The sequence below is a fragment of the Mustela nivalis genome, assembly GCF_964662115.1.
Source record: "Mustela nivalis genome assembly, chromosome: 3".
Lineage (NCBI taxonomy): Eukaryota > Metazoa > Chordata > Mammalia > Carnivora > Mustelidae > Mustela > Mustela nivalis.
The window spans coordinates 69,849,434-69,863,878 of record NC_139022.1 but is presented as its reverse complement, the minus strand read 5'-3'; the positions used below and the strand labels follow the sequence as shown (position 1 = coordinate 69,863,878).

Below are 14,445 nucleotides of genomic sequence, written 5' to 3'. Positions count from 1 at the left end.
ACACTGCTTTGTCAACAAAGTACATACACGAATTTCAAGAACCTCTCATATTTAAAGCTAACCTTGGATAACTGGCCTCTGAGTGTTATTTCTGATGAAGCAGTTGATGAAATTATATATGATGAATTATGATGTTAGTTCAGGTCTTCCTTTTTAAGCTTAAATTGCCACCCTGCAGTGGCCTCAGCTGCAGAATGCCATCCAGCACCATTAAATCAGCACCTTCTTGCCCCTGGAGGGCACAGGCAGAAGGCGAGCACTAGAGGGTAAACTGCCATACTCTTCCCCTATCTCCCCTACTTTTTCAGGTCCATGAGCACAGAGCTGTGTATGAATACAACTTGTGGCATTTCAGCAAGAAGAGTGTTGACTTTTTCATTCCTTCGTATCAAAAGGTGGTGACATAAAATAATGGATTTCCTACTTAGAATATAAAGACATATGGACATCTACACTTAGTGATATTCCCGATCCATCCAGACAGATTATGGGCCTGGGTCTGGTAGAAGCAGCAAGGGAGATGATGAAGGGCAGTATCTGCCCACCTTAGTATGAAAGTCAAAAATCCACACCGGAAGTGATTTGTGTAAGTCAGGATACTGATTACTTCTGGGGGTAAGGAGGAGGAGAGGTCAGATAAGGCACATACAGTGAGGGTGACTGAAAAACTTCTAATTCTTGACCTGGGTAGAGAGTGGTTAGCAGATTTCCACCTGAAGTAAGTCATTAAGCTACAGATTTATTTGGTGTGGTCTTCTGGCTCTGTGTTTTATTTTATAATAAAAAGCTCAAATTAAAATTAAGCTGTATTATAGCAAACCAATCGTTTATAGCAATTTTAATTTAAAATAATTCACCTCACTGTAACAGTAAAATATAAGTGTATGAAACAGTAAAAACTATATCTGAATTCAATTTATTTTTTTAATCTATTTACATATTCATTATTACCACCTGCTGGATTATTGCGCTCTCTGAGTGTGTTCTTCCCTCCTCTCTCTGGCTTCAAGGGGAGTTCCCAACAGATCAACTGTGGACTCCGAGTGTAAGTTTGTACTTTCTCAAGAGAAACAATCTGGGCCATTGGTGACTTTTATTGTGTGTCTGTTCCACCTCCCCCTTTCCAGATAGAGGAGTCCAAGCTTTTCTGTCTATCATCACAGGACAGAACCTCAAGGCCCCTGAGCACCTGAGTGCTCTTCTCTAGACATGTAGGTTTTATTGGGGATAAAGAATTCAAGAACAGTTTAAGTGGTTTCTCCCTTCCACCATCTTTTTCCTCCTCAGTAAAACTTTAGTTATAATTATGCAGCAATTCAGGTGGCTCTTTTTAATTTCCCCCCAACTCCTTGATTTCTCCTTGAATCTCCCTTGTGTCTGTCAGTCCGTTGACAGTTCCTGAATATCCAAGTCTGTGCTTTGTGAAGTTTGCCAATTTCTCAGAGTGATTCTGATTTCTTATCTTATCCTTTTACAGTTCCTCTCTCTCCTCTCTTGGTAAATATGTCTTCCAACCTCTCCTTTTCCTCCCACTGTTTCCAGAAGGAATTAATGAATATCTATATACTTTCTTTGTTAGTCTTCCATTCTCATACCTACTTCTCACCCCTGCCACTGCTAACATATTCCTGAAGTAAATTGGATTACTCACCGCATCCAATTGTCATTGACAGACATTCAAGTTCATATCCCCTCAAGCCTGTTTTAATTTATTAGCTTGAATTCTACCTTTTAGGATTCTATTTGACAAAGAATATATTTAAATCCTTATTGATTATAAAATCTTCATAATTCCTACTCGAAGCACATTTCACTCAGAAGTATGTGTATTTTCTAAATAAAACAATGCATTAATCTTTCTAATCCTCCAGTAAGCCAAAGAGAAAGTATAATTATTCCCATTTTGCATATGAAATCACTGAGGTACAACAACACATATTTCCCCAATGGCTAAACAGGAAGCAGGAAGGAAATAAATGTCTGAATCCCAGTTATCTGCTGGGCCACAAAGAAGTAATTTCTTGAAAGTCAAGAAAATCCAGATGAAGTCTCTATGCCACTGACTTACCATTGCCTCCTTTGAAGTGATTATACTGAATATTTATTCAGAAAATTCTGAGATAGCTCATGTATGTCATGCTACCCTGAGGAGGAAATGTCAAAAGACGGGGAATAAGAGAAATGCCAGGAAGAACATGACCCACAGAGATGATTAATATGGAGTTTGTCCATTGAGATACAAAATTTAAATGAAAATCTTTGACTTAATGCAACCTGTGGATGAAGAATCCGTGGAGATGCTTCTAAGACCAGAAATAGTGCCTTTCTACAATTCAGAGACCTGACTGAACTTTTTCTCACCCACTTTCTCCTTATACAATGCAGCCCCTGCTTCAGAAAGTTGTACCACATGAGGAGAAATGAAAAATCACTTTTAATTTGATTCAAACAGGAGTACTAGAGGGAAATAGAAGGATACCTGAAACAAGTCTGTAATATCACAGTGTAGAATTGGTGGGGCAAAGAAAAAACAAAAATCACGAATTGAGATTTCAGTCTTAGACAGTTTTGGATATAGTCTCTGGCTATATTACAACATTTAACATATAGGCAGGAAGCCTATAGAAAAGAAAATCTCTTGGTGAGGGCCAAACTGATGTTAGATTTCTATCTCTTACGTGCTAGATCAATTCAATAACATTAAGTGCTGGGGCACCTGGGTGGCTCAGCGGGTTAAGTCTCTGCCTTTGGCTCAGGTCAAGATCCCATGGTCCTGGGATCAAGTCCCACATTGTGGGGGGGGGGGGGTCTCTGCTCAGCAGGGAGCCTGCTTCCTCCTCTCTCTCTCTGCCTGCCTCTCTGCCTACTTGTGATCTTTCTCTCTCTCTCTCTTTGTCAAATAAATAAATAAATAAAATCGTTTTAAAAAATAATAATATTAAGTGCTTTTTTTGAATACACCAGTGAGTTCTCCCCTAGTTAAAGCAGGTGATCCTATTCAAATAGAATTTCCTCATATCAGGACCAATTCATTAGCACCAAATCTGCTCATGGTTCCCAGCTGATGAACAAGCCATGACAGTAATAGGTTATCCCAGTTGTAACTCCTATTTCCCATATTTCTTATTAGGATATTATTATTATTATTATTATTATTATTATACACTCTTATATATCAGTAGAGTTCTTAAAATCATATCTCTTTCTTACTTTTAGCAGGAGTTCACCCCACCTTTAACCTTTTCTCCCTCTTGCTACCCTTGAAATCATATCCATGGGCAATCTTTGCCAAGGAATGAAGGGAATTTTGAGAGGGCTTCCTCCCAGGTTGCAAATGCTTCTTGCACAAATTAAGATGTTACTCTTCTGAATTTCTGTCAGCTTATGAGACCCCTTAATAAAAATCCAGATAAACAGGAAAACATTGCTTTACTGGACATTTCAGAAGACTATGCTCTACTTTGATAAATTCAAAAACCTACGTGAGGAGGCAGAACTTTTAGACAAAAGGATAAATGTCCAGGAGGTTTATTATAGCTATAAAAAAGATTCCTCTGAGGAAAGGTTCAAGGCAAAAGCTGCAAATGCCCAATAAGGGTATGGAATAGAGCAAACGAATTCAGAGTCACTGCTATGTTCCATTTCCTAATCCCTAATCCTATTCTCAGAACTGTAAAACAAAACAAAACAAAGCAAAACAAAGCAAAACAATCTTTTGGTCCTAATAGCCTACACCCAGTGCCATAATACCCGTCAGGGATGTTAAGACTCCTCTTTGAGACTGGATTGGTTGGGAGGAAAAAGAGCCAGGCTCCGCATTGTGCCTATGAATATTATGTGAACATGTAAATCTATGATGAGAAAAGAAAGGAAAAAGAATTGCAGAATTATTTTTTTTATACCTGACATGGTACTATTTCATCATTTTTATATTGAGATATCATCTAACCTCCATCCCAAATATAAGTGCTCATAGCTTTTTGCTATGAACATGGAAAGCCATTAGTGCTGACAGGCTGATCATATTCTCAAAAGGTCAGGATCTGCTGTAAATGTGCTTTTTCTTCATCATTTGTCATTTTTGTGGGGTCTTTTCAACTTTTGTGTCAACATATATGTTCCTCATGTCTGGGTTGACACCTGTTTTATTCCTGTTGCTTCAAATGCATGAAGTAAGAAAACCAATTTTTTTTAAGTAAAAATAATTTTAAGAAGAGAACTATCTATAGTATTGAAAAATGCATCAACACATTGATAACTGTTTTCTCTTGATGTAGACCTGGAATTTCTCTCAAATTTAGTGTGGTAACAATAGGCAGATATCATTAATCTTTGGTGAGGTGACAATGGGTCAGGTACTATTAATCTCCTTTACTAGGTGGGGCAACATGGAAGACCCTTCCGAAAGAATCATCTGAGGATGAAATTTAACTCTTCTCATTCTCAGTTAATGCTATTTTACTTTGAATCCCAGCCTGAAGAGTATAATGTTGGAGCGTAGCTTAATAGATGTTCCAGTTGTGATACAACCTGTCCCTCGAGTTTAGGTTCAGGAAAATGGATGGAAAGGAAAGGGGACTTGATGTCTGATTGACCTGGTAAGCGAGGAGGAAGAAGGAGGAATCAATTACCTCTCCTCTCCCCTTGCTGTTCTTGGCTTTCATAACCTTCCATCCCAAACCATTTGTTCTTCCCACCTCCCCAAAATGCCTTCCTTATTCCATTTCTAATCTTCAATTTCCCAATCTAGATCACAGCAAATATCAATAATATAATTCAAAACCCACCTTCCAGACTTCCAGGCTGGTTATTCCTTCTTTGAAAATAGAAGCACTCAACAATTTTCCGAAGGCTTTCATACATTACTAAGAGTGCCTCAAAGCTGGAAGGGATCTTTGAGATATCTAGTCCAGGTATGGATTTTTAAAAAGAAGACGCAGAGGTTCAGAGGGATGAAATGATTCCCCAAACTCATATAAAGCAAGTCCTTTGACCCCATCTTAAATGATTTATTCTACTGTGTTTGTTTTTTTTTTTAAACAAAAATGGGTTTTTCTACTGGGGCTTTAGTTATTATTGTTGTTTTCCTTTTTTATGGCCATGAGAAGAATTGCCTCCCTTTCTATGCCGGAGGCTAGTAAGTGATCCCATTCAAGAACAAGGGTGGAATAGAGGCCATTGATCTTGAAGCCCCTTGGCTGGCCCAAGTTTTATACAGATTGAAGAGTGACCAGAGCCCCCCTCTGAAAGAAGACATGAGGTGTTGATGACTATTCCTTAACAGGGAACCACAGGGTTCTATGTTTTAAAAATCTCTTTATCTTGAACCCTCCTACACTGTAGGTGGGAATGCAAGTTGGTGCAGCCACTCTGGAAAACAGTACAGAGGTTCCTCAAAAAGTTGAAAATAGAGCTACCCTATGACCCAGCACTACTGGGTATGAACCCCAAAGTTACAATGTAGTGATCCGAAGGGGCATGTGCACCTCAGTGTTCATAGCAGCAATGTCCACAATAGCCAAACTATGGAAAGAGCCCGGATGTCCACTGACAGATGAATGATTAAGAAGATGTGGTATATGTATACAATGGAATATTACACAGCCATCAAAAAAAAAAAGAAATCCTGGGGCACCTGGGTGGCTCAGTGGGTTAAAGTCTCTGCCTTCAGCTCAGGTCATGTTCCCAGTGTCCTGGGATCAAGCCCCACATCGGGCTCTCTGCTCAGCGGGGAGCCTGCTTCCTCCTCTCTCTCTGCTTGCCCCTCTGCCTACTTGTGAGCTCTGTCAAATAAATAAAATATTTTTAAAAAATGAAATCTTGCCATTTGCAACAATGGATGAAACTAGACGGTATTATGCTAAGCAAAATAAGTCAATCAGAGAAACACAATTATCATATGATCCCACTAATATGTGGAACTTAAGAAACAAGCCAGAGGATCATAGTAGAAGAGAGTAAAAAATGAAACAAGATGAAACCAGAGAGTGAGACAAACTGTAAGAGACTCTTAATCACAGGAAACAAACTGAGGTTGCTGGAGGGGGAGAGGGGGTAAGAGGGATGGGGTGGCTGGGTGATGGACACTGGGGAGCATATGTGTTGTAATGGGCACTGGGTATTATATAAGACTGATGAATCACAGACTTGTACCCCTGAAACAAATAATACATTTTATATTAATTAATTGAATTTAAATTTAATAAAAGGAAAAAATAAATAAAATTTTAAAAATTAAAAATTCTCTATCTCAATAAAATCAAAGATAGAAAAATACCATTCCCATACTGAACTATTTCAGTATTAAAAAACTTCATTGTCCAAAAGTTTTACTACAGTGAAACAAAATTATTTTGTCATTGCTCTTGAAAAAAAAAGCAAAAGAGGATTTTTGAACTGTATTCCAAGATCATTTTATCCAATGGTTCCTAAAACAATAGCTGCGTTTTTCCAATTCTGCTTAAGCTTACTATTTTAACAAACTGATAATTGCTAAATGTCTAAAATGTATTCTTTTAATGGCTTCAGGCATAAAATCTCATGTCTGGCTTCCCAAGTCACAACCCAGAAAATCAAGACACATTCCTCACAAATTCCACTTCCTGGCTCAAAACAAGAATGTCATGGGGTGCCTGGGTGGCTCAGTGGGTTAAAGCCACAGACTTTGGCTCAGGGCATGATGCCAGAGTCTTAGGATCGAGACCCACATTGGGCTCTCTGCTCAGTGGGGAGCCTGCTTCCTCCTCTCTCTCTCTGCCTGCCTCTCTGTCTACTTGGGATCTCCATCTGTCAGATAAATAAATAAAATCTTTAAAAAAAAAATAGGAATGTCATAACCAAATTCAACAGCGCTCTTGTTCCCCTTGGAGGTCCTCAAAGCTATTTCTCACAAATGAAAGAGTGCTTTGATGGCTCCACAACCTCCAGGCCAGAGGGGAAGGTCTAGCCTAGATCTTTTTAAATGAAATACTACTGTTATCTTTGTAAAAACTCAAGCCATGAGTTCCACATTGATAAAAAGCTTATATGAATAGCACACTGGAGTTCTAGACTATACCTTCTAGTTGGTTATTCTGTCAGTCCTCAATTTCATTATTTGTCTGCATACTATTCCTGTTATCACATGTTCCCCAAGTAGCAATTAATAATATCTGCCACATATTGTGCTTCACGCTATTATGGCCTGCATATTTGTATTCCCTCAAAACTCATATGTTGAAATCATTACTTCTAATGGTATTTGGAAGTGGGGTCTTAGCGAGGTAATTGGGTTTGGAGCAGGTAGAATTGGTGCCCTTAAAAGAAGAGGAAAACAGAAAGATCTCTCTCTCTCCCCCCAAATGCACAGACTAAGGAAAGGTCATAGAGCACACAACAAGAAGGCAGCTTGTTTACAGATCAGGGAGAGAGCTGTCACTAGGAACCAAATCTGCTGGGACTCTGATCTTGGACTTCCCTGCCTTCAGAACTGTGAAAATAAATTTCTGTTGTTTAAGCCACCTCATCTCTGATATTTTGTTACAGCAACCTGAGCTAAGACACAGACTCCATCATAAATATTTCACATCTGGTATCTCATTTAAAATCCCTCTAGGAGGGGCGCCTGGGTGGCTCAGTGGGTTAAGCCGCTGCCTTCGGCTCGGGTCATGATCTCGGGGTCCTGGGATCGAGTCCCACATCGGGCTCTCTGCTCAGCGGGGTGCCTGCTTCCTCCTCTCTCTCTGCCTGCCTCTCTGCCTACTTGTGATCTCTCTCTGTCAAATAAATAAGTAAAATCTTAAAAAAAAATAAAAATAAAAAAAAATAAAATCCCTCTAGGAGACACCATTTTCCCCATTTTACAAACGAGAAAACTCTTAAATAGCTCTCCAACAAGAAGAATGTGCAGTGACAGAGCTAGATTTAAAATATGCCCCTGAATCCTGTATCATGCTGCATAGTGCACAGTAGACACCAAATAACTGATCCAAATACCTCCTACTTCTTCTTCTTCTACGTCAGCACTTTAAAACTGTCCATCTATAGGTGTGTCTTCATCACACAGCTTGAAGTTCCTTGACGGCCAAGATTATTGTATTCCCTGTGCCTAACACACAGCAGGTGCAGAAAGAAGGAGGGAAGGAAGGAAGGGAAGGGAAGGGAAGCAAGACAAAGCAAGGCAAGAAAGAAAAGAAAAGGAAGGAAGGAAGGAAATAAAGAAAACGGAGTATGTGACTCCATAATTAGTAGGTACATTAGTGTGCTAGGGCTGCCAAAACAAAGGAGTACAATCTAGAGGGCTCAAACAACAGACATTGATTGTCTCATAGTTCTTGAGCTGAAAGTCTGAAATCAAGGGTCAACAGGTTGGTTCTGAGGACTGTGAGAAAAAGATCTATTCCAGACCTCTCACCTGGGCTTGTAGCTGTCCAACATCTCCCCATGCTTCTTCACACTGTCTTCCCACCATGGAGATCTCTGTGCCTAAATTTCCCCTTTTATAAGGACACTGGTCATCCTGGATTAGGGCCCACCCTAATGACCTCACTTTAAATTGATTACCTCTGTAAAGACTCTATCATCTTCAAATAAGTTTGTATCAGGAGTGAGGACTTGTACCTACGGATTTGGAGGGAAACACAATTCATCACCTACTGTGGTAAGAGGGTTGCTCTCCACATAAGGCGCAACAGGCCACAACACAATCCAGCTGTTTGAGGGACATGGGAAGCACATGCAGGGGTCTTTGTGAATCAGCAACAGCCTAACTTCACAACAAAAGAGCTAACAACTGGATCTGTTCAATGGTGGCCCCACTTATTTATGGGAGACTCCACCCCTCTGGAAGCCAACCTATAAACTAAACTATAAATAATTTTAAGACATCATTTTTATAATCAGTCCCATATCACCACTTCTGCATTTAAGTTTGCTCCTAAGCTCTCTTAGAAATGCCATAGGTACTCTCTGTTCTCAATTATTCTATCCAGGTCTTCATTTGCCTTGAAAGGATAAACTCCACTCATAGGACATCATTCTCTCCAGTGACTTCTGAGCTGAGCAGGGAAAAACTGCCCATCCCATGTGTTCAGTCATGATCTCTTCTAGGCCTTTATGTGCCTGACCCATAGTATATCTCTATGCGCCATTTACTGACCTCATCTTTCCAGGAAAGAGTAGCTTTTATCCCCTTAAAACTGTGCTTCCTGGTGGTAAAGAGAAAATCTGCCTCCATGCTCCCTAAATTCCCATAGAAATGAAAGAGAGAAAGATACACAGGATTCCTGGGCTCAGCTCCCAGACTCAGCCACCGATGGCCATCACACACGAGTGGAGTCACTGTCCCTACTTCCATGCAGGGATGCCCACAGCCTCCAGGTCCTCTCATTTCATACTGGAGAAGAAAGAAAACCACACAGGACCAGGGATTTAAACCCCCTCTGTCCCTCTGCTCACTGTTCTCACTTGCTTTCTTCGCTTGTGTCTTTAGAGAATATTCAGTACACAGTGCATCCTTCTTCTAGAGGTGTTTGACAAGCCTCAACCTTAAGGTTTCACGTGATTTTGATCCCATCAGCTCTTCCAGAAATTGGTTTCATTCCCAAGTTGATCTTACCGTTAAATTTTTCTCCACTCTTTCAAACACTTCTTGTTCAAATTTAAATCCGTTATTTCTATTCTTATCTTTGCTAACTAATGACAGTGGTCTCTTCTCCATTGGGAAACTGCCAAGGTGTGTGTACCTGCATTCACATTTCTGTGCATGTTTTCTCTCGTACTTTAGAGGTTATCAAAAATTCAGAAGAAGAAAACCTTGCTTTAATTAAAAAATATACACAATTTCATTCTTTCCCAGGACCTGCTTGCATGTTTACTTTCCATAATATTTGTGTCCTTAGAGGAATGCAGAAGTAATAGGAAAGATGTTTCTCAGATACTGTTTAAAACATGCAGTCTATTATCAAAGCTACTATCAGAAGTCCACTGCTGGGTAACTCAATTGTGCAAATTGAAACAACTTAGCCTACATGGAAATTATTTGACTACCTTACAATTTCTCAGAATGACATGCTCCCTGAATTCTGATTTCTTTAATAAATTACTGTAATTTGATCTACCATTTATGTGATATCTGAGGAACAGAGAAGAATCCTTCTTCTGAACTGTCAGTGATTTTAACAGAAACTTTAATCACACTGTGTATGAACTAATCAATTAACAAGTATTTATCAAAAATTTACTAGGTCTACATACTACAAGACACAAAGAGCGATATAACAAAATGTTTTCTCCTTTCCCATACTCTTAAATCAGGACAATCTCCCATGAGAGAAATATCTCTGTCATCCTCTTCCCATTCCTCAAATTTCTTACCCTATTCCCCCTGCCCAAATCTATCATTATATCCAAAGACCATACACTAACCCCTATGAGGCTCCTTCCAGCAAAAGAGAAACACCTTGTTTCTTTCCCCATACACTAAATCTACTGCTTTCTACTATCACTGGGAAAATATGATGTTACTCAGTAATATCATTGCTCCCAAATCCCATTCTCTCCTGACCTAATACGGGCCTCCTTTGTTCCCTTCTGAATGCACTTACCTCCAGAACCAGTCAAGTCCATGAGCTGCTTGAGTCACCTTCACCACTGCACTCTGAACTCTGTTGATGCGTAGGCCTCCTAGACCTCCTCACTGGTAATTCTGCAGCAGCATTCTTCAAAAAAAGAAAAACCCTTGAGAGCACATAACAATTTTCCAAAGGCTACACAACCAAGTACAGTTTCAAAGGGGTCATGTTCCAGATCCTCATCTTCCACACATGTTCCTTCACAAAACTGATCTCAGAATGGTTTTAGATGGAGGGAATTCTACAAGTCTCCTTTCTCATTTCATTCTTCTCAATTTCTCACTCATCCTTTTCCCCCATAAATAGAGACATACTTACATATGCAGGTAGACAGGTAAATAAAACCTCCCTCGTGCCAAGTTTTACTATATTACAATGCCTTGAGATATTTAAAAACCTCCAAGGTCCCAAAGGAAAAAAAAATTAAAAGTGTTGGTACTCAAGTGTCTTTTAATCTAGACACCATAAATCTTTGCTAGGTTTCATATTTTTCTTTGTCTTACACATATTTTTGATAAGAGCTAAGTGTAGCATAAAAAGAGGAGGGTTCGGCCTCAGTAGGGATGTAATGGATTTAGATGGTTTTTTTACACAGTGTAGCAGAGGGAGTGATACTAAGTTTAAAAACTTCACCTCTTGTATCACCCGAATACTTAACCAAAAAAAAAAAAAAAAAAAGAATAAGAAGAAAAAAGAAAACAAAAACAAAATGCATCACTCCTAAAGAAGAGCCTAAGAGAATAAAGCTAGCCTTTATAGGTAAGAAAACTGAAAGCAGTAGCACCATTCTTCATTTAGGCAACAAACTCCTAGTAAGGCTCTGTGACTTTCCTGACCTAAAATCAGCATTAAGAAGTGAGATGTCAAGCAGCGTATACTAACACATTGATTTGAATTGATAAATGCAGTGAGATTTATCTGAGAGAAAATAAATCTGTTACCTAATTTGTTTGATAATGAAAACTGGTCTGCCTATTTCATTATATCACAGATGTGTCCCTTAATTCGAATGAGTTAAATATGTAGTTCCAAAGTTTTGGTGAAAAAATATTTAAAGCATGTGATACAATAAATGTAACTCATCAAAAATTCTTGTATTGGCAGAGGGATACTGAAAGTAACATTGTTTCAATATTCCCAGCAGTTTCTGAATATCAGATTTTTTTAAAGTGCCTCTAAATGAAAGAGAAACAAGTACAGTTAACAGTTACTTGGTAAGTCTCCCTGAATCGCTTTTGTTATACTCCCTAGAAATTCAGAAACTAAGTAAATAAAGGTGATTTTATAAATTCTTTCACAATTCTCTGCTCTCAAGAAAACTGAAAAAGAACCTATCATGATTTCAGATTACTAAAAGTAATTTTAGTAATATATTGCTGTGGCTTTTGATATCCAATTCAGAATAAATACAAATAATTGTGAGAGATTGTTATTAAAAGTGAACAAATTCCTTTCATTCCTGCTAAGGCCTTCCAATCATTCCATGTTTACCTCATAGTGGGAATAGAACTGATATTGACCCTCTTTCATTCCAATTGTTCACATCCAAGAACAGACTATCCACCTAATTTTGAAATGCACTTCTAATAAAGTTTATTTCTAATGTTTAATAATTTAATATCAAATTTTATAATATTTTTATATACTGCCAATTGTGTACTAATAAAAATCTGGAGGATAATTCAACCCTAAAGAAAACATTTTTTAAGACTTAGAGCATCATGTTATAAAATAATTAAAATGTTTAAGTCAACTAAGTTAAAATTCTATGAGGAAAACAGAATAGAAAGGCTCAAGGAATAAAAGAAACTATATAAAAATAAAATTAAAGAGGAGCTTATTCATGAATTTATTTACTTACTTTTAATTTAAAAATAGCATCTATTCAGCCTATCTTAGGAAAAGCATAAAAATCTGAAGTATAGCTCAATAAATTTTCACCAAATGAACATGTAAATCAGCACCCAGCAGATCAAGAATAAGAACATTACCAGTACCCCAGAAACATGTGGTATGCCCCCAATCACTACCCTCCCAAAGGTAACCCTATCCTTGCTTCCACCATTCTGGCTAAGATGTGCTTGTTTTTGAACTTCATAAATGGAATCACATACTATGTGCTTTTTTTTCCCTGCTGTCTTTTACTCAGCCACCTTGCTTGTATGGTTCATTTACATTCATATATTACATAAATGCATTATAATGGCTTCCAACTATTTATTTAAACTACCCATTTTTGCAATATGAGAAACTACATATTTCAATCTATTTAAACATGTGAAGAAAAATTTGGATCTCAACTCAAAATTATGCAAGCTTAGTTACTTAAATTCTGTGGGCCTCGATTTTATCATATGTAAAACGGGGTTAAAATAATGATTCCTCATAGAGTTGTTGTGAGATTGTACATGGAAAGCACAGTTCCTGACACAAGTGAAGACTGCAGCCCTCGCTGGGATCGTGGTTGCTGTCATTGCCTCCCAACTGGTCATCCCAACTTTAATAATGCACCTTCTAAATTCCTGCCGCTAAGTGACAGAACTAAGACACACAAATGAACATATCTTTCCCATGCTTACATTAACTTTGTTCTAGCTTTTTTATCACTTAAACTATGTGGTCCAAGCACTCCTACATAACCACCAGTGGTGAACTGGACCAGACCTCTGCTTAATTCCTCTGTAACTCAGGGCTACCAATACCTCTTTCACTGGAAAAAAATAACTGGAAATAAAAGAAGAGAGGAAATAAAGAAAAGCTTAGTTTATATATGTAAAGCATTTGATATGAAGCACAAGAAATGGTAGTTACTTAGGAAGAAGGGAGAAAAGCAGGAGAAATGGAGAAAGATTATTGCGTAACCTGATTTTGTTGGTGACAGAAGGGTGCCTCTGAGGTGACAGGTCTGTAAATCAGCTGTTCTTTATGTCCACTCCCTAGTCAAGGTGGGTAGAAGTCGTGTAAGTAAGATAAGTAGGAAATGTGATTTTATCCCACTTTGTAGATGAGAAAACTGCAATCCTGAGAGGCTAAGTGATTTACCCAAGGATTTATAAGGAATTAGTGGCAGAGCCAGGATTCTCATTCTCATGTGAATCTGACTGATTCCAGAGCTTTTTTTTCTTTTTTTTTCCTCCCCCTCTATTCCATTGCCTCCCTGAAATATTCTAATGTTGCTGTGGTATCTCAAATATGCTCCACTTCAAGGAAGAGGTAATTTTCAATTTTAGCCTTTCTGACCCTCAGGGTCTAGTCTATAAAATTGAACTAATAGTAATTGCCTTCTAAATAAGTTAATACATGTAAAGTACCTAGAATAGCACTCAGTAAGTGTTACCTTTGTTGTTGTTTTGATTTTAAACTATCAGTTCACTGAATTTCTAATTTAAGTAGAAAATCACTGTATGTGGTTTTGGCCAATATAGGTGAGCTATCTCAGGGAAGAATTATCCCTTTCACTTAAAGTAAACACCAACTTCAGATACACCCTTGACTCTTCTTAATTCTTTTTTTTTTTTAAGATTTTATTTATTCATTTGACAGACAAGGATTACAAATAGGCAGAAAGGCAGGCAGAGAGAGAGAAGCAGGCTCCCAACTGAGCAGAGAGTCCAATGCGGGGCTCGATCCCAGGACTCTTCTTAATTCTTAGGTACCAAATAAATACTAATTCAAAAATTAGTTAAAATCACTGATCTTGAAGCATCTGGGTGGCTCAGTGGGTTAAAGCCTCTGTCTTCGGCTCAGGTCATGATCTCAGGACCCTGAGAGCAAGCCCCCCCCACCCATTGGGCTCTCAGCAGGGAGCCTGCTTCTTCATGCCTCTCTACCTGCC

At 38.4% G+C, this 14,445-nt stretch overlaps 1 pseudogene across 1 annotated transcript in view; it reads right to left on the bottom strand.

Annotated features, from left to right (window-relative positions):
* Positions 1-215: 215 nt before the first annotated feature.
* The window catches only part of LOC309860848 (elongation factor 1-alpha 1 pseudogene), a 424,877-nt pseudogene continuing 410,647 nt past the window's right edge, over positions 216-14,445 (bottom strand). The window contains exon 3 of the transcript XR_014316674.1: positions 216-232. The product of XR_014316674.1 is annotated as an elongation factor 1-alpha 1 pseudogene (transcript). The remainder of the gene's footprint in view (positions 233-14,445) is intronic.